A 27,384-nucleotide genomic window follows, 5' to 3' on the forward strand; every position below is an offset into this window, starting at 1 on the left:
TTCTTGTCATATATCATTATCTCAGATATTTGGTTTAAAAGAGAATAGTAACTGTAACAGCATATATCCTTTACCTTCTGCTACATGTAACAGGAATGTTCTTAATATTTTGCTGTAGATGTCTGGGTACAAACATTTCAGTAGATGTTTCTTTCCATTCCTAACTTTATATACTTAGAATCAGAAATATAGGATAACTTTTTGCTAACTTATTTTAGAATTACTTTTTAATAATACATACATACATGTACAAATACATATGAAGGTCTTCAGATACTTCATGGAAATATACATTGTAAAGAAACTTACATGAGCTTCATGTTTTTGAATCAAAACAAAAATCCTTAAGTTTACTTTTAAATACTTTCATATGTGAATAAGTGAGCAACATTTCATTGCTTATATAATTTGTGGCTATAACACATTATTTTAAGAAACTCCTAGATTGCTACTGTTTTATGAATAGGCATTTTGTGTCAGCAATCACAAGACAGATGTCTGAAACTACCCTTTTGAAGAGGGTTCTTGCCCCTAATCTTTATATGTCTACATAAGTAGGTTGAAGCCTTCTTCACTTGTCCTCATTGGCTAATAGAAGAGAAATGGATTTCTTGGGTCCACAGATAATCTGTAATAGCTCCAGGCTTAGATTATTCCTCATGGTTTTTTCACATTATTTGTACTTGTTATTCTCCTTTGGGTATTTTATTTCTGCTATAAACTGTGTATTGAAAAGGAAATGTTTTAACCACTAACATTTCCTGGTACCTAGTTGTCAGTAATGTACCGTCTTGCCAGAAGCAGAAACCCTACATGCAGTTTCATTCTGCATGTCTTTTCTGTATGATTCCCGCACACAGGTAAACAGCAGTGGAATGAAAGAGTGAGAAGCATTGGTAGCAGTGACTTGAACATAGTACATTAATACTTGCTGAAACACATCAATCAGGAGTTCTGTCTGTATCAACCAGGGCATCTATTGCTTATATTTCTGCACAGTTGTAAAAATGATGTACTCAATATTTTCATTTTTATTTCTGTTAAAAAAGACAAAGATATCTTAGAGTAATTCTGAATAAACATCTTTTTAAAATTCTTTATCTGCAAGTTTTCAGATGAAAATGAGCTAGAAATTCCTATATCTGCTTTTATTCTTTTCATAATAAATACTTTTACTGAATATGTGACTCATTGAAAGATTTTATGAGTACTTAAAGAATGGCAGATAATTCCTACATAGAAGATATATGAATATAATTGTTGTTTTGTCTGTATTTGATGGAAGAACAGTGTTGCATGTCTCTGGCATTTTACTCTTTTTTGATTTACCAACATTGGGAAACCTATAACATGGGGATTTTTTTGCATCAATAAATTAACTTCTAAAACATCATTTATGTCTACCCAATAATATTACATAAACATGGTAAGTTGTAATAAAATATTCATCCATTATTGACACTCAGGAGATTCCTGAAATATTAACATGATTTTTGTGTTCCCACCATCTGACAGCCCCAGTTCTAGGCATGGAGTTTAACAATGAATATGACTGGAGAACTTCTTCACGTATGGAAGCCATTTTTAGTTACACTTCTGAAACATCTCTTTTTACTAAACACTTCTCCCTCATTATCATATCTTATCTTTGGGTTTACAAATGATCCTTTTGATACGACAACAGTAAACAAACAAACAAAAAGAAACCTCACATATATTTCCCAGCCTCATCCGTTGCCTCTGCTGACCTTGTGAGTAATCATCAGATTTCTGTGTTTCTGAAGCTGGGAGTCTTTGATGTGACACACATAAAAAATGTTATTTGTAGCATTCAGAATCATCTTTAAAAATTTTTTTTATTTTTATTTTAAATTTATTTTACAGTTCCTTAGGCTCAGGGATTTCCCCTCCCACCAGGGACTTCCCCTAAACTCTTTACCCCTGTATTATTGCAATAGTCCTTCAATAGCAGTCATAAGTCAATTGTTGTGCTGTTTACTTGTATCTTTGTAGGTATGTAACATTGTAGGTATAGACAATGATACAAAGTACAGCATTCTATTGTCAAGATATATTTCACACTGTCGTTTGGAATACATTCAAGAGTGGAGAGACATACTGCAATGTCTTCACAGTATGCTAATCTCATTGTACAGTTGCTTTAGATGAATATATTTATATACATGTTTTCCTCTGTATCTATTAATCTTGTATTTTGCATGAAGGTTGCCTTACATCAGGGAAAACATGATATTTGTTCTTTTGGGATTGGCTTATTTCACTGAACATAATGGAGACCATTTTGTTGCAAATAGTAGAATTTCATTCTTTCCAAGGGCTGAGTAGTAATCTACAGAGTAGATATGCCACAGTTTCTTTATCCATTTTTCTTTCAATGGATATCTGGGTTGTATCCATGTCTTCACTTTTGTAGATTGTGTTGCTGTAAATAGGTCACTTTCTCATATGCAGGTTTCATTTCCTTTGGATATGTTCGCAGAAGTGGGATGTATTTTCACTTGTTTCAGCATTCTCCTTACTGGCTTCCATAATGGCTGCACAGCCTATACTTCTCCCCACATCCATGCCGTAGGGGTCGTTAATAAATTTCCAAATGTACCCAATCACCCTGGAATTAGGTGAAATTAATGTGGTTTTTATTTGTATTTCCCTGCTAGCTAGGGAACCTGGGCATTTTTTCATTTGTCTATTAGCCACTTGAACTAGTTCTTTCAAAAAATGTTTTCATTTCCTTCATCCCTTTCTTTGTAGCCTTGTCTATTTTTCTGTTGTTCAGTTTCTGAAGCTCTTTGTAAATCTTGAATATTAGTCTCCTAACTCTTGTGTAGTGTGTAAAGATCTTCTCTTATTCTGTTGGTTGCTTCTTTACTTCATTGATAATTTCCTTTACTGCACAGTAGCTTCTTAGTTTGATATAATCGCATTTGTTTATTTTGGTTTTGACTGCCTGTACTTTTAGTGAGTTTTCTAAGAAATCTTTGCTTAATGGCAAAAATTCATCTGGAAACATAAGAGTCCATGAAGAGCCAAAATCACCCTAAAGAATAAAAATAAGCTGGAGAATCACAATTCCATGCTTCCAGGCACCCTATAGGACAGTCGTAACCAAAACAATCTGGTACTGCTCCAGAAACAGGGATGATCAATGAAGCAAAATAGAAACTCCAAAAGTGAGCCCACACATGTACCGCTAGCTTGTCTTCACCAAGAGAAACGAAAATAATTAGGAAAAAGGTTTCTCTTTTCAAGAAATGCTGTTGGAATGACCGGATAGCATCCTGTGGAAGTAAGAATTGAGATGCTCACCTGTCACCTTATACAAGAATCAACTCCAGATTGATCAAGGACCTAAGTCAGCACCCACAACCATCGAACTATTAGAGGAAAACATAGGAAGCACTATGTAAGAGACGGGCACTTGTAAAAAATCAGCTTTAAAGTCACTGTTATGAAAAGTAAATGCTTCTCGTGGCTGGTGTTGTGGCATGGTCGGTTATTCTGTCAGTTGCAGGGCTGGCATCCTGTATGGCACTGGTTTGACTCCCATCATCAGTTTGTGGTTTTCACATCCATGTGGGTGACCTGAAAAAGGCTTCTGCCTTTGATTTGGCCCAGCCCCAGCCATTGGGGTCACTTAGGGAATAAATTAGCAGATACAAGATTCTCTCTCTCTCTCTCTCTCTCTTCTCCCTTTCTCCCTCTTTTACTCTCTCTCCTTTTCCCCCTTCTACTCTCCTTCTCAAGAACTCCAGCTTTCAAATAAATACATGTAAAAAATTAGTAAATGCTCCCAGTTAAATGCATTTTAGAATATACACATTGCACTGTAATTTTATCTGATTCTTACAGGATACATTTTAGCAGTGTTTTGGTGGTAGAATTTTAAAAGCCATTTTGTACTTTAGTGTAGCTTTGTGTTGCTTTGCTCTATATCTTCAGCCATAAGACAGAGTTTGACTATTTGATGCCTGCAGTGCTTGCCAGCTTCGGACAGGGAGGCATTGTACGCCCAGAAAATACTTCTTAAGACTCTGGCGTGAATGATGTTACATCCTTTTCAAGTGCACATTCCCATGGGATCTCTGACTTCTTCCATTTTCCATACAGATGTAATATTGTGTTTCTCAGTCACAGGATTGGAGGATTTTCAAAGAGGGAATAGTTCATACCAACAACTTGTTGTATATACATAAGCCCAGTTTCTCTTCCCTAAGTCTTGGGTGGTACAAATCTGCCCACTCAAATGTAGATGATAACTTATCTTCTTCCTTGGAGAGTTTAGTTAGTTAGTTGCTTGATAAGCTACAAAGGAAGTTCTCAGAATTTCTTCTTTATCAGAACAAAACATATTACAGCATCTTATGTATTTTTTTTACTTTCATTCATTTTACCTCATTGTTTAATTTTTCTCTGTATAATTTATAACATTTAAATAATTTAAAATGTTTTTTCAATGTTGTGTAGTGTGCGTACCTTTTTCTGAGATGCAGTGCAATATTTTAGCACATATACACAGCATAAACTGAGCAAACCAAGCAAAGAATCTTTCTAGTTTCTTTTATTTAAATTTAGAACTTTCCAACTACTCTTCAGTTCTTTACTCAGAACATAATTCATTGTCAAGAACTATGTATTTATTCCACTGTACTGTGGAGCAGCAGAACTGATGACTTCTGCTTCACTATGACCTACTACCTGTTATCCAATCTCCTTTCCTGCTTGCCAGGATCAACTGATGTGCATGGATATGTGTGAATTAAAACAGGTGTTACTGTAACAAGACAGTCAACCTTGTTTCAGTTCAAAATTTGGAAAATCAAGAGGATTAGTTGGGCTTTCATTGTGGTTCATTGATTGTTGCTCTTATCTAAACCTGTGTTTAGAGGATGGACTTCGGAAAAGATAGCAGGTGTCAAGGACATTTCAAGCCCTTAACTCTAGAAAAGCCATTCAAGATATTTTTATTGAGTAGTTATAATTTCTTTTGCCATTTATCCTGGGAAAGAAAAAAAATTAGCGTTCAAACTTTCAGTGAATGGAAACTTTATATCCTTTCAAGTAATTTACTTACTGCAGGATTCATGAATTCAGATTCTTTTTTTTTTTTTTTTAGAAAATTCATTTTTTTTTTTTATTGGAAAGGCAGATTTACAGAGAACGAGAGACAGTAAGAAGGATCTTCCATGCACTGGTTCACTACCCAAATGGTTGCAGTGGTGGGAGCTGAGCCGATCTGGAGCCAGGAGCTTCTTCTGGAACTCCCACACAGGTGCAGGGTCCCAAGGCTTTCAGCCATCCTCGACTGCTTTCCCAGGCCACAAGCAGGGAGCTGGATGGGAAGTGGAGCATCAGGAACATAAGCTGGCACCCATTTGGAATCCTGGCACTTTCAAGGGGAAGCTTAGCCAATTGAACCATCACACTACTGTTGAGTTCATATTCTGATTAGCATTTACATTTTTAATTGGCACCCAGGAAGGGTTTTTATAGTTGAATATATGGTACTAAGGGACAAGAACGTATAACTCAAGTAGTCTAGAAATTCTGATTTTAAATAGGTCACAAAATGAATATAAGTGTATTCAACTGAATAAATACATGATGTGTTCATTATTACAGTGTTCCAATGAATGATGCAGGTACAAAAGTAGCACTGGTTTTATTTGTTTGTTTATTTCAAATCAGCTCAACCCCCATTACTCTGAGAAGTATGTGCCTTGCCTCTATGTGGCCCATGAAGCATTTCATATCTGACAGTCACAACTACAATAATAATGATCTCATTCATCCTAATCTTCTCTTTCCCATCCAAGATTTCTCTGTGTGCAGTGCAGACTTCATGTTTGGGTGAAGTACTCCAAGTAGACTAACTCAGTATACTCCATGTAATTCCCATTGTTTTCTATGGCAGCCTGATTCTGTCTGAGATTTGGAAATTCAGAGTGGGGACAGAAGGAGGAGGAATCATGTCTATAAGAGCTGGGTGATTTCCTTAGATTCTTCCCAGGGACAGGTTCAAGTAATCCAAGGGAAAAGAAATGAAAAGGCAACAGTATAGAGAAAAACCTTATTATCTGATTTGCTTATTTCAGAATCAGAAAAACAATCTTTCCAAGAAGGTAAGGCTCTGTACTGAGTTTTATTTTTCCCTAGAAATTGACTAATTCCCGAGTCTATAAAAAGCACAGGTAATTGTCATATCTGACCTGCGATTATTAAAATCTTTTCTTCGTGGGATGCTGTCTTTTACTGTAATTACTGACTCCAGGGAAGAGAGTGACGGATAGTTGAGGAGGCGTCTCCAGGCCTGCCCTGCAGAACGTGGCCCTCTGTGCAGAATCTGCCTCTGCCTGGAGTTCTCAGCTTCTGCACACAGATAACTATCAGGCTGTCAAGCAGACGTTAGTGCCTCAAAAGTATGTCCTTTGATCTCTGCAGAATTAATTGTTGTCTTCAAGACATTACTTTAGCATGTTTACAATTTGTTTGTAAACATAATTTTTTATACTACTGTGTTTTGTGTGTGTGTGTGTGTGTGCATTTATCCTTAGCTATGTTACATTATACAGAGCTAGACAGGCCCTGAATAGTGCATCTCTAGTGCTTAGCAATATGCTTTTCCAAATAAAACGTAAGATAAATGTTATTGGATGGGTGATCTTCATCTAAATCATGTATACATAATTTAGTTTCTTTTTAGATTTATATTTTGGTAATAAAACATATGGGTATATACAACAATGAAATGAAAACAAAGGGTACCTAGCAAAAGGCATGCTTCTCTAGTTCCCTCCAGATGATATAAATGGCTGGACAGTTAAGAATGATTAGATAAGTATCATTTGCTTTTGCACTACAAAACAACAGCATATATCCCCAGTAATATATGAAGGGAAAATGAATAATCAACACAAGGATCTCATTACTAACTACTTTCTATGTACTAGACAATGATTACGTTATCTGATTTTGCTTTTACTGCTCTGTGGGTAAGATATTATTCTTACCATAGACTTGCATTAGTAGGCTGGAAGAAATTAAGTAGCTTTTCCAAAATTTCTAGGTGTATGCACTAAACACAGTGTCTGAATTAATCCTCATCTCTTGCTTTCCCCTGTGCTCTTTGTATCACTCTACGTGTTGCCTCTTAACAGCTGGTACTTCATTAATGGACTTTCGTTTATTTTTGGCTCTCATTCCATTTATGTATGACACAGTAAGATATTATTTCTACTAGTAGTGCATTTCTAGTTTGGGCAGTGCTTATTTTACTATCTTCTGTATGTGTGTGATGTTGTCCTAGCCGTTTAACTGCTGTTGAAGGACTATACTATTGTATTAATATGTGGGGAAACAGTGATGGGGCCAAGGAGGTATATGAGACGGGGAACCTTATGCCTGTGGAACCATATTATGAAAAATAATAAAAGCAAACAAATAAGAGAAACCTATTGATTTAGGCACTTAAAGACATGAATTACATTTCCCTAATTTTATAAGTTTATGGTGTCTCCATGACACAGCACTTGGCAAATTGAATGTTTTTATGATTTAAAAAGACACCCTGAATTCAAAGAGTGCAAAACTCAACACCGTGAAGAATTCAAAGTAGAACAGGTGGCAAAGAAATGATGCAAACAAAGTAAACTGTTAATTCAAGGGTGAGCAAAATACTGTGGGAGTTTTCAGGCTAGTTGGATTTGATCATTTTCTAACATACTTTGAAACTTGTCCTCTTAGGCGATTTCTCACAATTCCTCACTGCTTTTCAGCAGTGATTTGTAGGACAGTTCCTTCCATAAGGAATGTCTGCTTGTCATGGAAACATCAGAAGGGGAAAGTGGGGGAGCCCTGTCCTACTTTTAGGCAGTAGGCAAAGGTAGTGTCGGGACGGTGGACCTGGGAGATAGCACCGAAGAAGGTTGGGGCATGGACCCGAAAGGCAAGTGGACGCTGTGGTGGAGTGTGAATTTCAGTTGTTATCACCAACAAGCAGCAAGATAGCAGTAGGGGCAGCAAGAATGTGTCCCCATTTCAAGTTTCAGAAGGTAAATGCTTCTTGGCCTAATAATTACAACAGCAGTGATGTTCAGTATAATAAATTAATCCAAAATTGACTTTACTCCTTACACCCATTTTCAGATCAGTATTGGATGACTTTTAAAATGGTATTTCTGATGGGCACATCTGTGTATAACTTTCGAGCAAATTTTAAATAAAATCGAACTGAGTGCTTAAATGTTGATAAATAACCTTAGCATCAAAATGACAAATTCCTTTGGCTATTTCTTATTTATTGTATTCTCAGTACTTACTATTGAGTCTGATTTATGTTAAGTGCACAATGAGTGTTTGATTTTAAACAAATTTTCTATTTATTATATGGCTATGTTGTATGTTTAAAATTCTTTCATGAGTTGCTTCAGTCAGTTTAAAACTTCAGAACATATTGTAACCACTGTTGAATTAATATGATAAGCTCTGCAGGTACCAGGTAAAGCATTGCTTTATGATTTCTGATTATAAATTGATTTTGAGATTTAGACAATATGTAGATTAAGTGTGGCCTCATTCAAATGCTATAAAAATAATTCCATTATCCTCTTTGTCATTAGCTTGAACACTATACAATCAAGTAAAAATTAAGCATTCAGTTGAAATTCATCCTGGTCCCCATATCACCACTTATTTATAACAATCACCATTCAGCTCTTGCTAAAACAAACAAACAAACATTATTGCATAATATCACATGAGGTTCTTCTTTTAGATACTTAACTCTAACAGGAAATAAAATGCCATCCAATTCAGTTTATTTATGGAAAAATAAGATGATATCGGTTCATGTCTCTATAAAATCATTATGTGATAATTTAGCTTAAAATGGCCTAAAGGAAATGAACTATATAGGAAAGATATATATGAAATTCTTAGAATTATAATGCTGTGAATGAAGACTGGTAAAGAGAAAGCTGACACACATTTTTATTTATTTGTTTTTGGATGAAGTAGACATCCTAGGAAGTGGATGTGTTTCACGCTTAGGAACCCCGTGACAGTTGTCTGTGTGGTTATAATTTGAAGACTTGCTTTGAGGACTGTAAGCGAACTCCAGAAAATTTCAAGGCTAATTAACGTAATTAAAAAGAAAGATTACTTGAGAACTCCTGACAGGCGGAAGGTGAAGAAAAAAAGGATGTTTGAACAGCCAGGAAATGATGCTTTAGAGAAGCTTCTGCTGCCCAGTGCTTAGGATTTTTTTTCTGAGACTTTCCTTTAATAAATGCTGTCAGAGAAAAATAGCTTTTTCCAGGACTGGATAAATATACATTTAAAAATGTACTTTTCAATGGACTCAAATTACTGTTTGCTGTATACATAGTTACTTGAGGGTGCAGACTATGCCAGATGGTCTCAGCCCCATTTACCCCCATCGTCCCAGGCTGGTGATGTGTGCGAGCCTTCTGAAGCAAATATCCGCCTCCGTACCTCGGTCCAGGTACAGGGACTTGCAGGCGATTGGTATTGAGCACGTGGGGAACACAGAAGAGTGACATAATCCTGCTTTGGGAAAAAAAAGCAGAGTGACTTCCTTCATCTTGTATTATAACAATACATTAATTTAACTTGCTAAGGACGTGCTAACGCTAATGACAGAATGCCCTAATTCACAATTCATATTACTTTGTGCTGGCCCTGTGGAAGTGTTCGTATGCATTTTCATTTTCATCATATTCATCCTTAAAAACACTCTACCAGATCATTATTAATTTTTTGTAGTCCTCTTTGCACACTTCAGAAGGCTGATGGCAGACTGGTGCCTACAGTTAGGGCTCAAATGAAAACTGTGTCAACTTGTATAAGTGCAAGTATGAAATTTATGGAAAGAAGACACTAAGAAGAAATATGGTATTTGCATTACAAGTGATACTCAGAATTAAAGGGAACCCTTCTAAATTCAAGTAATGAATTTTAAAGATTACATTATCATAACTGTTGAATTTTCTAGACCAATAAGGCTTAAATGTAAAACTCTTTTTTTGGCATCTGAGAATAGGAAATATATACTTGGAATGAAGTGGACAGTAGTGAAGCCACTCACTGGAACAGAAATCTTTTTCAATAATAACAATTGAGGCTTCTTTGGCATAAGAATAATTGTAAAATATTTATGCATGGCTGAGCTGTACTACCAGATGAGGAAACATTTACAGCCATTCTAATAATAGATTTGAGGTAGGCAAACTTTTTAAAAGAAAGTGTGTTAATTTAAAGGTTAAGCAATTTTTAGCTCTCTTGTTTGTTATCTGTGTATCAAAAATTCCCAGTTTAAAAATGGTTAACTTTACAGATGAGAGAATCCCAATTATTGGAGAATCAAAAGACATGATTTATGTATATAATTCTCTGATTTTTTAGGAGATTAACTTATTTTTATTGGAAAGGCAAATATAAAGAGAGGAGAGGCAGAAAGATCTTCTGTTTGCTGGCTCACTTCCCAAGTGGCTGCAGTGGCTGGAGCTGAGCCAGTCTGAAGCCAGGAGCCAGGAGCCAGGAGCTGCTTCTGGGTCTCCCACGCGGGTACAGAATCCCAAGGCATTGGGACATCTTCAAGTGCTTTCCCAGGCCACATGCAGGGAGCTGGATGGGAAATGGAGCAACCGGCATATGAACTGACTCAGGGATCCTGGCAGTTGCAAGGTGATGATTCAGCCACTAGCCTATTGGGCTGGGCCCATGAATTCTCTAGTTTTTGTTTTGTTTTGTTTTTTGTTGTTGTTTTTTTAAGGTGACTGAGACCACAATTCTTAGATAGAGCAACCTTTGCCTGAGGTTATCTCTTGTGATTAGAATGCTGCTCAGTCACATAGAAAAGAATAAGAGTGGCTTCTTCCTCTACAGGCCGTGTCTGAACAAAAAGCAAAGTATGAATAAATCAGACTATGGAGACCTCAGAACATTTTATCCATTGTTTATCCTCAAAAGATATGTGAAAATTCCGGTTTTGGTAAAAATGATGGTGGTGTGAAACAGCTGCGATGGAGGATGAATTATGGAAGTTGTCTGTTCATTCCAAGCGGTAACAGTATCCACGTGGTCTTTTCCTGCATCTACTGATTCTTAAAGAATAGCTTGGCTCATCAAACCTAGGCTTATCAGAAGAACACAATCTAATTGTTCAGAACAACTGCCTAGAGCAACGAAAGGCACTGCAAAAGAAGGAAAAAAACACCACCACGTAGGTGGGATAAAGGGTTTTGATTCAATTATACCCCAGCTTCCCAAGATCTGTAGAAATAACCAAGACAAATAAAACATTTTCAAGTATAAATATATTGGTGAGTTTGAGTTTTTTCATTTTCTAAGACGTGAGATGCCTTAATCTCTTTTTTAATTAAAATCCTCCATTGCATATGTCTTAATAATGTACCACCAAATAGGACTGGCCCATAGAAATACACATTGCAATACTGAGGACCTTTTGAAGACATTTGGTACACAAGTAAAGAAACTAGAAAAGTTAAAGTTGTCTCATATTTAGTAGATAAAAATATAAAGATTTTCCACTGAGCTTACAATCAAAAATTTGCTTATGAGCTTCAAAAAGACTACAGAAAGTGCCTCATGTCTTGATTTACATTTCCGTCTGAAAGATTATCATATGTACCTTTGAGGAATGGAATATGAATATATGTCCATATACATATGTATTACATGGATTTGTCATCAAGAGGGTGTTTGTAATCTTGCAGTCTTCATGAACAACAAATATCATGTGTAGTCTACCTCACTGCACACATAGCGAGAGCTGTGCAATGCTGCTGCTGCAGTGACCCTCGGTCAGGGAAGGGGACAGTTGTTTTGTGATTTTATTCAGTTCATAACTATGAGAACTGGGACCCTCAAACTTTGGAGACAGGTTTAGTTTTCATTACTAGAATATATTTGCCAGTGTTTTTAATCAGAACAAGATGATTTACTGTGAAAACTTCAAATATAAATATAGTTTTATTTAAACAGAAAGAGACCCAATACAATAGGGTAAAGTTCATGAAGAAAGTTATGGTGTTGCCCTTTTGAAAATAATTATATTGAGAAGTAGTTTCTTTACCAGCTGGCAAGTGAATGTCACTCAGGGCTTCACCCTGGGCCATCTAAGTTGTTTCGATGTTTGTTGCATTCTACTACAAGTAATACTTGAAATCTTTTCAAATTTTTACGTATGAGCCACGGTTTGTGATATTTGTTCTTCTACCTGTGCTGTTAACTTAAATATTCATAAATATATGTTTATTCAGTGCTTGGAAGAGTCAACAACAAAAGGTTATGCATTGTTCTAATAACTGAAGGTGCTTTTAGATAAGATCAACCATGCTTTTTCTCTCAAGAAATTATTGGTTAGCTCAGAGTGCTAATGACTGGGAGGAGACCGGATGCAAGCTCTGGACACAGACACAGACACAGTTCTGTGTGCTGGGAGACGTCTGCTCCAAGGGACTGGTAGCCAAGGCGGAGGGTCTTAGCATGAGGCCCCGCCGAGAGATCTGGACTAGCGATTGGGACCTAAGAGGTAATAAACAGTCGTGGAGTAAATGTGTGCAAACATCAAATATCCTTTCTTGTTAAAATAAAAAGACTGGAGAGACTTTGGTTCCCCTTTGGGACTATTGGCTCAGCCCGCCTTCTTATTGCCTTGACACTCTCGATGTGAACACTTTTGCTGTTTAAATCATTTATGCAGTCTTATCACTGTCTCTAATCTTATAATCTCTGTGTTTCCCACCTACAGAACTTCAGCTGTAGATGGATTTTAAGGTCCTTGTTTTTTCAAGAGAGAGAGAGAGAGAGAGAGAGAGAGAGAGAGAGAGAGAGAGAGGAGAGGAGGGAGAGAGAAAGGGAAGTAGGAAGGAAGGAAGAAGAGAAAAAATGAAAAATTTCTGGCATTTTAATCTGCAATGTGATGGCTATATGTGTCATTGCAAATAATAGCTAAATTCAGGTTCTGTTTCAGATCACTCCATTTTAAGGTTTTAAACGCGATTTAAATTTATTCCAGACTTTTCAATTGCCAAAAAGATGGAGATATTGCTTATAAATGTAATAAACTTAATTTAATATACTAATTTACAGAAATTCCGAAGCAGTACAATAATTCCTTGACTAATCATGCAGGCAAGCCGATTTTAGCTTTCTCCAAACTAAACTGAAAGAAGTCTAATCCCTTGACATGAATACAATAGTCCTGATGTCAGTGGTCTTAATCCATGGAGGTAGTGTCACTCTCTCGAACAGAGGCGGTTATTTCCTTATTAATACTGATTTTATTTGGTTATCTGTGTCTACTAGCCCCTAATCATTTGTGCCTCAGTTGTCCACTCTGAGCTGTAGCCACTCACAGTCCTCTCACACTACCCCTCTGATTCCACCTTGATTTGCCTGGAATTTTTTATTTTGTCTTTGGAAAGTGATATCTGTCAAATGTAAACACTCTAAGAAGATTAAAAAAGAAAAAACTTAAGTCCATTCCCTAGTGGTGGATATAGCCACAGCTAATATTTAAAAACAATTGATTTTACTTGTCAACCTTGGTATGTTTTTCAGTCTTTATCTGTTGTGCATATTCTGTTGATGAATGTGTAAACATATACATAATATAAAAATGTAAGCAAATATTAATATGTATATACAATACTGTGCTATACATTTCAGTTTGGGAAATTATTTTCTAAAGTAATAGGTTTTGTTGTTTTGGTATACTTTTATGAAAACATTCCAAGCCCATTTTTTTTCAAAATATGATTTTAATGTTGAATATTATATACGATAGCCTCAAGGTTTCCTATTTAGTTGCTTTTTAAAATTAAATTTTGGGCCCGGCGGCGTGGCCTAGCGGCTAAAGTCCTCGCCTTGAAAGCCCCGGGATCCCATATGGGCGCCGGTTCTAATCCCGGCAGCTCCACTTCCCATCCAGCTCCCTGCTTGTGGCCTGGGAAAGCAGTTGAGGACGGCCCAAAGCTTTGGGACACTGCACCCTCATGGGAGACCTGGAAGAGGTTCCAGGTTCCCGGCTTTGGATTGGCGCGCACCGGCCCGTTGTGGCTCACTTGGGGAGTGAATCATCGGAAGGAAGATCTTCCTCTCTGTCTCTCCTCCTCTCTGTATATCTGACTTTGTAATCAAATAAATAAATCTTTATAAAAAATAAATAAAATTAAATTAAATTTTACTTAAATATTTATTTTCATTTAATATGAAAAGGAGAGTAAGAGAGGCAAACAACTGGTTCACTTTTCAAATGCCCACGTAGCACGAAGTGGACCAGGCTAAAACCATGAGCCCAGACTTCAATCTGAGTGTCTTATGGGGATGACAGAGATCCGGGTACTTAAATCGTCAACTGCTGCCGCTGGTGACACAGTTGGAGGATTTAAAACCTACCTATGTAGTCTTATCAGGTACTCTGATAATACAATGCAGGTGCTTCATGGGCTGAGTTAACTGCTGAACAAAACACCTGCTCCTAAAATTCTTTAATTGGCAAAATTGTATTTATTTGTCATATACAGTGTGATGTTCAAAGATGTGTATACATGAATGAGAGGCTGAATTGAACGAAAGGTATTTTACCTCACAAACTGTCATTTTTTACTCTCAGGAATTTTCAAATGTACAGCACATTGCTGTAGTCGCTGTGTTATATAATATATCTCTTAAATTTATGCCTTGTACCTTATTAAAATTTCATTTTTTTTTTCACATCTATTTCCCTATTCCCTCCAAAATCACCTCATCCCTGGTGACCAACATTCTACTTTGAATGGCTATGAGTTCTAAGAGGATACTTCAAAAATTCATAGAACTATATAGTATGAAAAAATCGTGCATGAAGTTCAAAAATTATTTTGAGCAAAATGAGCTTTTTTTTGGTCTGTGGTTGCTTTGACGTGTCTTCCTATAAGTGAGATTATATTATGTGTCTTTCAGTGCCTGAATTACTCACTTAGCATCATGTCCTCAGGTGCCCTGGATACAGGGATGAGACCATGATTTTTTTCGATGTGTACTTCTCTGAAGATTAGTGATGTTGAACATTTTCATATGGCTGTTGGTTTCTTTTATGTTTCTCTTTAGAAATATCTTTTCAGATCCCATCCTTACTTTTCAATTATCATACTTATTTTCCTTCTATTGAATATATATATATATACGTATTCCAGATATATATGATGTTAGAACCCTATCAGATGCACGATTTGCAAGTATTTCCTCCTGATTGTTTTCTTTGCTGTGCAGAGCCGTATGGTATTGCGTAATCCTATTTGTCTATTTTTACTTTTGTTGCTTGTATTTTAGGATTCATATAAAAATTTATTGCACAGATAAATGTCATGGAGCTTTCTATTTCGTTTCTTCTAGAGTTTTATTAGCTCTGTGATTTACAAATAAATATTTAATATGTTTTCAGTTGGTATTTTATAGGATATAAGAAAAGGAGTGATTACGTAATTTTGCATATGAATATTCAGTTTTCCAAACATTTGTTGAAGAGAATGTTTTCCCCATTATATGCTCTTGATACACATATTGGAAGTAAATTAATTGCAAGTACATTAATTTATTTCTGAGTTATCTTTTGTGTATTGTTGATATGTATTTGTGCCTTTATGCCAGTATTATGCTACTTGGATTATTACAAAGTTGAAGTAGGTTTGGAAGACACATAGTGTATTGTCTCTTGATGTGTTCCTTTTGCACAAGATGACTTTAGCTCTTTAGGATCTATATGAAAAATACCACTGAAATCTTGATCATGATTGCATTGGATATGTAGACACTGAGCATTATTGGCATTTAAAAAAGTTTAATTTCTCCCTGTCCGTGAACAAGGAATTCTCTGATAGCCTGATTAGAATTCTCCTATATGTATGTTTTTCTCTTCTACTTCTTGAATTGTCATCATTCAAATTTGATGTTTTGATGCTTTCCTGTGTTCTACAAATTTCAGTCATTGCTTTTCATCCTTTTTTTCCTCCCTCCTTCCCAACCACCATGGCTGTGTACTTAAAAAAATACTTTTTTCTGATTCATTAATAAACCAGCTGTTGATGTTCCTTGTTGCACTTTTTCTTTTCATTCGTGATAACTTTCAGTTTCATAATTTGATTTGTAAGAATACTTATAGAATATCTTGCATTGTACATGTTTCTCTGATTTTACTAATTTGTTTTTCTGTGTTTTCTTTAAGTTCACTGTGCTTCCTTTTAACATTATATTAATTTACTTGTCAGGCAGCTGTGTGTTTCTTGGGAAGAATCTGGGAGAGTGTTTTGTTCATTTAGAGCTATTACTTCCCCTTTTTAGGACCATTATTTCCACAACTCTTGTTGTTCTATGTTGATCCCTGTACATCTGAGTGAATAGGGGATAATTTCAGGATGTTTATTATCTTACAAATAACTTGGTCAGTCAGCCTAACCAGAGATTCAGGACAGGCTATCAGATATGGTCCAAGCGTGGACTTGTTGCTTACAGGGTCAGGCTGAGGTGTTGCTTACACATAGTTGTTAGGCCTGGCATCTAGGCCCCACAGAATTGGTCCTGCACTGTGGAATTGTTAATCGGGTGTGTGAATGACCTGACCCTGACTCATGAGATGGAATCCTGGAACATCAGTCAACAGGAGCCAAATGTAGTGGGTTGAGCTTGAACGTTGGATCCTGAGTTTGAATAGGCCTGAGTCCTGAGTCCTCTGGAAGCAATCTGTTGCTGAGGCAGATATAAACATTTATGAAACATAATCTGGAGCCTGGGCTCATGAGTGCCCACGGGTGCTGGACTAAACTTGTGTGTGTTTGCCTGAGACCTGTCTCCACAAGAGTGGTCCTTTAGACTGGTTCTGTACCAGCTCATCCAGTGCTACAATAGACCTGAATCTCAAGTCAGCCAAATGAGGTCTGGGTTTAATAGAGATGGGTGTCATGGATTGGTCAGGCACCAAGAAGAGCTGGAATTTTATCCATGTATACTAGCCTGGTGCCTGAGCCCAGGAGTGCCAACCTGGCACTGAGGCAAGGTGGAAGCCTGAGGATATGTGGTCTGAATTGTCTCTGAAGTGGTCTAAAAAGTGAGATGGGCCTGCAACCCAAGTCCCTAGGGATTGTGCTGGAGGTTGAATTCATGGACGCTAGCCTGACAGTAAGGACTCAACTGCTCAGCTTGTCCTCAGTGTAGCCTGAAGTCTAGTTTCCACACTGGGGCCAGTCCCAATCCTGGAGCCTCTGGCATCTGTCTAAGTTCACTGGACAGGCCTGGCACCTGCAATTGGTGTATCTCTCTTCAGAGACCAGTCTCAAGTCTGAGGCCATGGTTTCTACCTGATGTCAGGGAGAGTCCAAAGGCAACGTCTGTGCTCATTTCCCTTTCCACAAATGTATGATATCCAGGTCTGTATTTTACATGCTGGGATTGAGGTAGGGGGGTCCAAATAATATGAAATACTTTTCCCTAGGCTTTTTAATGCCCTTTTAAATTTCATCTATGCTATATTCTCTGGTTTTTTTTTTAACTTCTTAAAAGGTTTTGTAACATTGTGATTGTTGCTTAGACTGATGTGTCCCCTGAGGGGGTACAGACTGAAATATGCTACTTAGTTATCTTTCTGATGTGTTGCTGATCTTGACTTCATTCCTCAGGTTTTATTCCATTAATTTTTTTTTTCAGAAACAAAACATCACAAAAAAACCTTTTTATTTGTCATAATTAAAACGTCTACATTTTAAATAGACTCTTAGACTGGTGGCTCATAGTCATCAGATCATTCAAGTTGTGCACCTGTCTCTACCCCAGTGGCTTTTTCAGAATTACTACCTTTACCATGAAGCTCCATTGAGTTTTCCCAGTTCAAACTTGGGCTTCCTCAGCATTTTCATTTTTCTACCAAACACATCATGGAGAGGAGAAAGAGGCTGGTATGCCTTTTCTAAGTCTTTTCTGATGCTGTTTCGAATCAATTTATTGACTACTTTCAAGATACTTGTTTGCACCTCCCATGTCATGATTTGCAGCAGCATCTTCCAGATTTGGTTGACCTGTTGGTGCTGAGCATAAGAAATCTCACTTGCCTGATTGCCGTGTTCCTTAGTAAAACCAATGCAGAAGAGATACAGCACGTAGCCACCAGTAGTATCAACATGAGCCTCCAACACAGTCTGCTGCTTTTGAAACTTCCGACACATTTGGTCCTGGGTAAGGTCCATTCCAGGGAAGTTGGTCAGGCAGTTTTTTGCCCTGAACATCCTCATTGATCAGCTTGAATTTCCTAAGCGCAATATCATTGTTCTGCAGGAGAGTGAGGCTCCCTTCAAAGACCTGGCGACCCTTGAGATCATCAGGCACAACTTTGGTTCCTTGGGTCCTTGTGATTAGGGTTTTCTAGTATTTCTTATGTTGAACATGGCTAGTGCTTTCATGTCATACCAGTCTTTCTTTGAAAATGGGTCAAGCACTTTCCCCTTGGCACCTTTTTTACCACCTTTCATAAAGCGCTTGTTCTTACCAACTGCCATGGTGCCACTCAGAGCTAAAAGCCTTCAGTTTTCAAAATTTGGGAATATTTTGTTATAAACAAGTGCTGGAACTGTTCACTTGAAATTCAGAACTTACTCACATTAATGAAGTTACATAGGCCTTCTGTTGTTGGGATTGGTCACTGCCTCTTCCGCAATGGACATTCCCTAGCTTTAGACCTCACTTGCTTTGATCTGTGTTCCTTTCTCAGGCACTAGGTGTGATTGTTACTCAAAGTAACATCCTTGGCTTTCTTATAAAATAGTCTTTCCTGTGTAAAAAGAAATCACTTTCCCAAGTCTGTATTTTTTGTGTTGAAATCTTAACACGTTATAATTTTTTTGTTTGCCAAGCACTTCTTCAAACAATTGTTTAAAAACAAAATTGGTCTTACTGAAGGTTATATAGAATTGAACTTAACTAACTGAAATGCTTGACTTTTTGCAACACTCAGACTTTGTTTGAAGAGAACCAACTATTTTCTGAATAGTCCAATGCAAAGCCTTCCCTGTTAAACTTATTTCAACATGTTCTGTTATCCCTCTCCTTCCTTTCCACTTAGTCACACCAACACCTGCAAGGCCGGGCACAGAAAATTTTCCTCTTTTAGGAAACTTAAGGCTTGAAACTCATAGTGCTTCTTCTGTGGTCTACTTTGCTTTAGACATACCCATATTCTGAGTTATCAGCTGGAACTGTCAAATAACATTCTTCAAGAATGGCTCAACCATGGTCTGTGGACAGACAACCCAGGTGTTGTACGAATACCTGCCATTCAACTCTAACAAAATATGCACATTGTCTGGATGCCTTATTACGACAAGAACATTTCTGTGAAAATATGTCATATTATACATTATATGATATAGTATAAATAGTACAATTTTTAAATTCCATATACTCTTTATGTGTGTTGCTGATGCTTTAATGAACAGTTTTATTTTTTTATATGAAAGAAAAGAAATTGGGTAAGTTATTACAGCAAAATCCTTTCATGTGGAGCAGACCATATGTTTGAGGATTTTATCATATTAAGCACCCCGCTGTTCTTGGCCTTTGAAGCTTTCTTGGACAGATAGATCCCTGAGCATTCTAAAAATACATTTTTTTGATTGCCAACACAAAGTTTGGCATCAAGGACTTGCTCTCATGTATTTTCCAGAAAGAATGAAAACACTGATGCTTTCCCTTGTTTTAGGGAGAAACATTTTGGAGCAACACAATGAGGTGTCCCGCCTGGAAGGTCATACAATTACCTCCAATTAAGGCCTTTAAAAACAGAATTTCTATTTATACCGCAGGAGTTGTGCTAATGAAGGTTTTTCTAGATTGAAGGCAGTCCTATGGTGCCTTCTAAGTTCATTTTAGGTCTCTCTTGTATAGTTTTAATGTTTGAGTTCAGAAAAATACTCCTGTTATATAAAATTGGGTCTGTCATACCTAGCCTAAAGTTGCTGTGTAAATCTTAATTCTTTTGCCCTTTCTGAAAAAGGGTGATCAAAGAAACATAAAATAATAAATGTCAGCTTTCTGCTGTCTTTTTAAAACGGGGCTCAAAGGAGAAAGACTCAAAGTAGCTGTCCAACAGCTTCCTAATCTCTGTGCTGCTGGACTTTTGTGGTGATTGAGGCAGTTAGTAGAAGGGGTGGGGTAGGGACAGACATTTAGCTTAGCAGGTAGGATGCCACTGGGGTCACCCACCTGCCATCTCCAAGGGTTTCGGTTTGGAGCCTTGACTATGCTGCCAATTCTAACTTCTAGCGCATGCCCTGGGCAGCAGGTGATGGCTCATAGTTTTGTCCTACATCCAGACAGAGACCAGGATGGACTTCGGGGCTCCTGCGCATGGTGGACAGTTGGAGAGGGAATCAGTAGATGGGGATTTGCTATCTTTGTCTGTTTCTGTATTTTTTTTCTCTGACTCTGAAATAAAGTAAATAGATACATTTTTAAAATAAGACTGCATTTGGTGAATTAAAAAGTAAGAATGAAAAGTCAAGAGGGACCATGGTTTTATCATACCTTTAAGTGTCTTGGAAGCCATACTTGATGTACTCACTGTCACAGGCTATGAGAGGTTTTTTTGCTTTTGCTCCTCTCTGCTGGGTGTTTGTCTCATGGAACTCTTTGCCATTCTTTCTTCATTACTCATTCCAGCCCTCCTGTCCTCTTTCTCCTGTATGCTGTTAAGGAGGCCACAAGATGGTAGAGTAAGAAGTATATATGTATTTTGAGTTAGAACAGACCCAAGTTTGAATTTTGCTTTATTACTTAGTATTGAGATTGCTTTATTCAATTAAAATAGTCTCCTCTGAAAACAGTGATGTAATTTCTACCTCCCAAAGATGTTTTGAAATGAGATTACATTTGAGTGTATGGGAATATTTTAGCATAGATGCTGACGTATCATGGTTTCTGAATAGTAACTCTAGGGGCTGGTAAGGTGGTATAATAGCTTAATCCTCCAACAGCAGTGCTGACATCCCATGTGGGCACCAATTCAAGTCCTGACAGCTCCACTTCCAGTCCAGCTCCCTGGAAAGCAGCAGAGGTTGCCCTAAGTCCTTAGTCTCATAAAACCACATGGGAGACCCAGAAAGAAGCTCCTGGTTCCTGCTTGGATCAGTTCAGCTCTGGCTGTTATAGCCATTTGCAGAGTGAACCAACAGATGGAAGACCTCTCTCTGTGTGTTCCCTTCTCTCTCAATAAAACCTGCCTTTGAAGTAAAAATAAATTTACCTTAAAATAGTTATTAGACATCAGTGCTATATTTTCATATGCTACCTCAAAAGTGTACTGCCAAAGTTGAATGTAATTATTTCAAGTCATATAAAAGGAGCAGAAATTGGCTGTAGAGAAAAAGGGATAAATAATAAAAACAAAACAAGTATAAAAAGACATCTCAAACAAGTGTTATCAATGTTAATACTTACAATTAAGATATCAATGGTTATTCAAACTATTCAAGAAAATTGTGCATAGTGAAAATTATAGCTGCGAAATAGCATGTATCCTCTTTATATCAATACCAACCGTAAAACTTTTTAAAGGTGCATTTGTTTTTATTGTAAAATTTATAGAGAGGAGGAGAGACAGACAGGAAGGTCTTCTGTCTGCTGATTCACTCTCCAAGTGGCTACTCTGACCAGAGCTGAACCGATCCGATCCGAAGCCATGAGCCAGGTCTTCCATGCAGGTGCAGGGTCCCATGGCTTTGGGGCATGCTTGATTGCCTTGCCAGTCCACAAGCAGGGAGCTGGATGGGAAGCAGGGCTGTTGAAACACAAACCAGCGCGCATATGGGATCCTGGTGCATACAAGACAAGGACTTTAGCCACTAGGCTGCAGTGGTGAGCCCCAACTTTAAAATCTTTTTAAGTTTAAAACATTTTGCACCAAAATGAACTTACCTTTTTTTCAAACAAAATTTTAAAAATTTTATTTGAAATATAAATTTACAGAGCGACAAAGTGAGATAGAGAAAGATCTTCCATCTACTGGTTCATTCCCCAAATGGTCAAAATGGTTGGAGCAAGACCAGTCCAAAGTCAGAAGCCCAAAGTTTTTTTTTCCCCCAGGTATTCCTCATAAGTGCTACAGCCCAAGTACTTGAGCCATTTTCCATTGCTTCCTCAAGCACTTTAGCAAGGAGCTGCATCAGAAGTGGAGCAGCCAGGACCTGAACCATTGTCCATATTGGATGCCAGCACTATGGGCAATTTAACATATTATTCCATGGTTCTGGCTCCTGACCCAATGTTTTAATTTCATTTTCTATAAACTTCTTGAAATGTCATCATGTGATTTCTTTTCTGATTTTTACTTTTTATTTCTGTAAATCAACCTGTGTTTCATATAGTCTCAAGAGGATAATGACATTTCTAGCTCTTCCCTCTCTGCTTTGCCTTGTTCTCTCATTTACTTCCATTCTTCCTCTAAATACTGAGAATGGCATGACATCATCTGAAGTAATCTGAAGATGAATGTATCTGATAGTGTGGCAAAATCGTTGGCCAGCATAAGAAAGAATATTTTTGGATATGTGCTTAAAAACACAAATGTACCTCCAAGTTGGGTGAATGCTTGTGAAAAGAGGGATACCTTCCATGTACTAGGGTCTGTGTAGTGTGAGGGTTAAAAGAGTGGCTTCTAGGGCTGAGTGCTTGGGTTTGTCTTGCAGGTTCATCCATGGGACAAAGTAGCTAGTAGCCTTCATGTATAAACTTGGAATAGTAACACTTCTGTAAAATATAGGCTGTGTTTGTATGCTTATAATATAATACAGCAAAAGGGATTACAATAATCTTTGATAAAGACTAAAGGTTCAGCATTGGTGTTTGATGCTATTAATGCTATCATTAGTAGTCATGGTTTCAGAGAGGTAATGGTATTTGCAGTTACATTTGATAAATTTCCCAGCATTATTCTAAAACTGACATCAATGTAAGCATTGAATACCTTAAGAGACTAGAAAAGGTTAATATTTTAGCCTAAAATGAAGCAACCAATGTTATCAATACTTTGTTTATTCATTGATGTATGAATTTAAGAGTTATACTTTGAAAAATTACTCCATATCGGAGAGTAAAGGTCTTTTATTTACATTTGCAGTAAGATACAGTTTCGAGATTGTGCCTAAATTAAAAAGTATTTTTAAAGATTGATATAATCTGTGGAGACACTAAATATATATTTATTTTATTGCGAAGTGCATCTGTATGTCCCTGGCATTTTTTAGAAGATTTATTTATTTTTATTGCAAAGTCAGATATGCAGAGAGGAGGAGAGACAGAAGAATCTTCCATCCGATGATTCACTGCCCAAGCGAATGCAATGGTCGAAGCTGCACCAATCTGAAACCATGAGCCAAGAAATTCCTCCAGGTCTCCCACATGGGTACAGAGTCCCAAGGCTTTGGGGCATCCTCAGCTGCTTTCCCAGGCCACAAGCAGGGAGCTGGATGGGAAGTGGGGCTGCCAGGATTAGAACCAGTACCCATGTGGGATCCTGGTACATTCAAGGTGAGGACTTTAGCTGTTAAGCCACCGCTCCGGGCCCTGCCCCTGGTATTTTTAACACACTTACTCATATACACATCGTCATGCACATAAACATACATACACACACACACTAACATGCACAAACTCACATACACACAAACAGTTCAATCCTTGCCACAACTATGTAAAACAGATAATAATATCTCTGGTTTTTTTTGTGTGTGTATTTGTAAAAGGTTATTTTACAAATAACCTTTTGTAAGTTCAGAAAGGTAGACTTATAGAGAGAAGGACTGAGAGAAAGATCTTCCATCCATTGGTTCACTTCCCAAGTGGGCACAACAGCCCAAGCTGAGCTAATCTGAAGCCGAGAGCTAGGAGCTTCCTCCAGGTCTCCTAAAGCTTTGGGCCATCCTGACTGCTTTCCTAGGCCATAACCACAGAGCAGAATGGGACGTAGAGCAGCCAGGACACAAACCGGCACCCATACAGGATCCTGGCACTTGGAAGGCAAAGATCTAACCACTGAGCCATCACATCAGGTCCAATATCTCTGCTTCAAAGTGGGAAACCTGGATATTAAAAGATTTGTGGTGCTCCTAAGTCACATGCTGGGTAGATGGGAGTCTTTGTGACTTTCATTATGACACTTTGTTTCTTTAGAATTATATTGATTTCCTATGGGTATTGTTTTTGTGAGACTCTGCAGATATGAAATTTGTTATGTTCATAAAATGCATCATATTATAAAGGAAAGTGTAGTCTCTTATATTAACTTTTATTAAGAAACATGGGTGCTTTCATATGGAGAACACTGAGGTCTGAGGTGTGGCAAACAAATCCCTGGAGGTGGATAGGAGCGTAAAATCGCTTAAAAGGAATCCAGGCATGCACACAGAGAGAAGGCCAGAGATGAGAAGCATGGGAGAAGCTGATCAGCAGACAAACTGGAGAAGTGTGACCACGGCAACAGAGGGGTTGGATTGTAGCTGTGTTAATGAAGCAAGCTCTTGTCAACTTTGGGTGAACCCTGCTGACATCCAGCAGCATGCACTGGAGTAAATCATGCTCTCTGGAGGCCTATCACAGAAGGGATGCAACTAATGAGACTCCATACATCACTCTGATGAGGTATGGATGCTCATCAGGAACAATTGACCTAGAAGCTGAGGCCAGGGCTTCAAGGGGGAACCCACTGGTGTAGGCAGCTCCAGATGAAACGTGGTATCTTTCTAAGCCGACTCAGTGACGGAGCTGCCCTGTCTGTCCCTGTTACGGTTGACGGGGTCTTTTGGAGTGGGTGTGCATGGATAAACCCTCAAACAAGCAAGGCAGGGATAGGCTGATTCTTCCTGGCGTTGTTTATAGGGTAGAGAACAACTGTTCTGGAGTCAGGAGGAGCTGCATTCGGATTTCAGGTTCTCTGTTACCCATGTTTTTGACAAAATTGCTAATGTGCCTGGGCTGTAATCGCCTCACCTCTAAAATGAAATTAAAAATATTGACTTCAATTTACCCAAGGTAATATGCGTACATCTCTGTCATGTATCTACCTAATAAATTCTGGTTCTTTGAATCTCTTTCAATTTAGAGATCAGACTTGATAGGCAATGTACTATCTATCTTTTACTGATTATAATTTGCTCACATTCTTGCTCCCTTTCGGAAGTTTAGGATTCATTCATTTGTTCATTCAACAATCAGGTGTTGAATATATACATGTGCCGGCAACTTGCCAGGGTTAGGGATTCTGCAAAGGACAGGGCCTTGCTTTTGAGTTGATCCATGCAATGTGGTGAGCAGTGAGAGACATGAGCACACCTTGGAAAGTTGGAGTAGTTGTTAACATCCACACTGCATTTACAAATACGGGCTATCCAGGCAAAAAAAAAAAAAAAAGTAAGCATGTTTCCTGAAAAGAGTAACAGGTATGGAAATATGGAGGTCTTGGCACAGAAGCATAGCTCTCTTCCAGAAATTTTAGGTATATTTTAATGTTTGAATGGCTTCCAGCAAATTAATCAATTCATCTGTATTTCCATCTGGTCTTTTTTTGCAAATCATGGCCTCCCACCCTTGACTTCAGCTACTTTTAATTATCAAGTTCTCTGTACTATTTGGCTGTGTAAACTAACATAGCTCTAGGGCTAGGCTTTAGAAATGCAGCAGCCCCAGTAATAGATGTTTTTCTAAACGCTTTAACCATGGTCAGTACTACAAATATGTTAGTTTAAAAATATGCAAAATTGTATTGGATATTAACATTTCAAAGCAGTCACTTCCATACTTTATACACTGCTTTCAAAAGCAGAATTATAAATTGAATAACCAAAAAAAAAAAAGAAAGAGTATGACTCCCTGCTCCCAAGATGCATGTTATCCTATGTTTCCATTGTGTACAATAATGGAGTGAGTTTAGAAGCAGTGTTTAAATTTTGTTGAAAATATTCTGTCCTAGCGAAGGATGGAATTCTGGCGCTCTGTACCTAAGTCGGCGTGTATGAGATAAAGTGAGTAGCAGTAAACTGAAGTTATTTGCATAATGCTCCACCTGAGAGCCCCAAATCAGTTCTCGCTCATACAACCGTGAGTTTTATTTTAGCTAGGAAAAGAAAAGTGTTAGAGAAGGCCATTCAGACAAAAAAAGCCCTTCTGTTTGTGTGGTACTGGAATCTATTTCTTTAAAATGTCACTCTTCCTTTCAAAATCTTAAGCACAGAAGAATGAATGTGTATGTATGCAATGACATTCTCAATATATGTATTTAATGCTTAGGAAAGAAGGGAACTGGTGATTGATAACTCAAGGTTTCAAAAAATATTTATTTATATTGAACTTGGGTGAGTCTGTATATTTTCTGCTGTCTGACATATTAGTTGCCTAACTAGGTAAAACAGCACAATTTGAATAAAGCTGGTATTTCATGATGAAATATTTACCACAGAGAAGTCAACCTGATTGGAATCTCTTCTTTCACACCCTAGTTTCAAAATACATTATTTGTGAAAAACTAGAGAAAGCCAGAAAATGTGATTAAGTATGAAAAGGTCCAGAACCATATATATACTTATACACAGTCCAGTGCAGAAATCCGAACCTGGCACAAATTACATTGTGCAGCAAATATTCTCTCTAAATTTGTGTATTTCAAGAGCCTCATTTAACTTGTAGTCTCAGAAAGAACAATATAGGTTAAATGTAGTAATCTGTGATGTCCTGTCTGTTTCATAGTTGTCTTGACAACAAAGAGCAAAGTTAATTTATAGATGTACCTTATATCTTCCTTGAGTTGAGACTTGGCAAAACTGTGAGAACAATTATGAAGGATATTTGAAAATTTTCCCCATGCTCTATTTATTCTGGTTGATAGTAGCAGAACTAAAGAATTAGATGAAAACCAAATCTTTTCTTCGGGTATTTTATTTATGTTAGATTCTTCACTTTTAAGTAGGAGAAAATACATTGGTTTGTTTCCATTTAAATAGCAGGTTACCAGATTGTAAATATCGAAATCATATAGATTATTAATGGGAAAGTATTTAGAAGTACTTTCAAGATATGACAGATCAGAAAGAAAGTGACAGTTTGCTCACAGGAACAGAAGACATTAAATGAATTATTTGCAAAGACATTTACGGGGAAAATCGGGGACAGATGCCAGCAACAGACATCAATTTCCCTGGAGAAGGAAGCAGGCACTATGATAGCATACAACCAGATGATCAAGGTATTAGAACACAAAGTCTGACAAAAGCCACAGGCCATATGGAGTCCATCCCATAACTGTGAAATGGA

At 37.5% G+C, this 27,384-nt stretch overlaps 1 protein-coding gene and 1 pseudogene across 1 annotated transcript in view; one reads left to right on the plus strand and one right to left on the minus strand.

The window, feature by feature from the left end:
* NXPH1 (neurexophilin 1) overlaps window positions 1–27,384 on the plus strand; it is a 247,836-nt gene that overhangs the window by 169,865 nt on the left and 50,587 nt on the right. The window lies entirely within an intron of this gene.
* Window positions 17,810–18,587, minus strand: LOC105941650 (small ribosomal subunit protein eS1-like; annotated as a pseudogene).

This window comes from Ochotona princeps, chromosome 20 (assembly GCF_030435755.1).
Source record: "Ochotona princeps isolate mOchPri1 chromosome 20, mOchPri1.hap1, whole genome shotgun sequence".
In the NCBI taxonomy this organism is placed as follows: Eukaryota; Metazoa; Chordata; class Mammalia; order Lagomorpha; family Ochotonidae; genus Ochotona; species Ochotona princeps.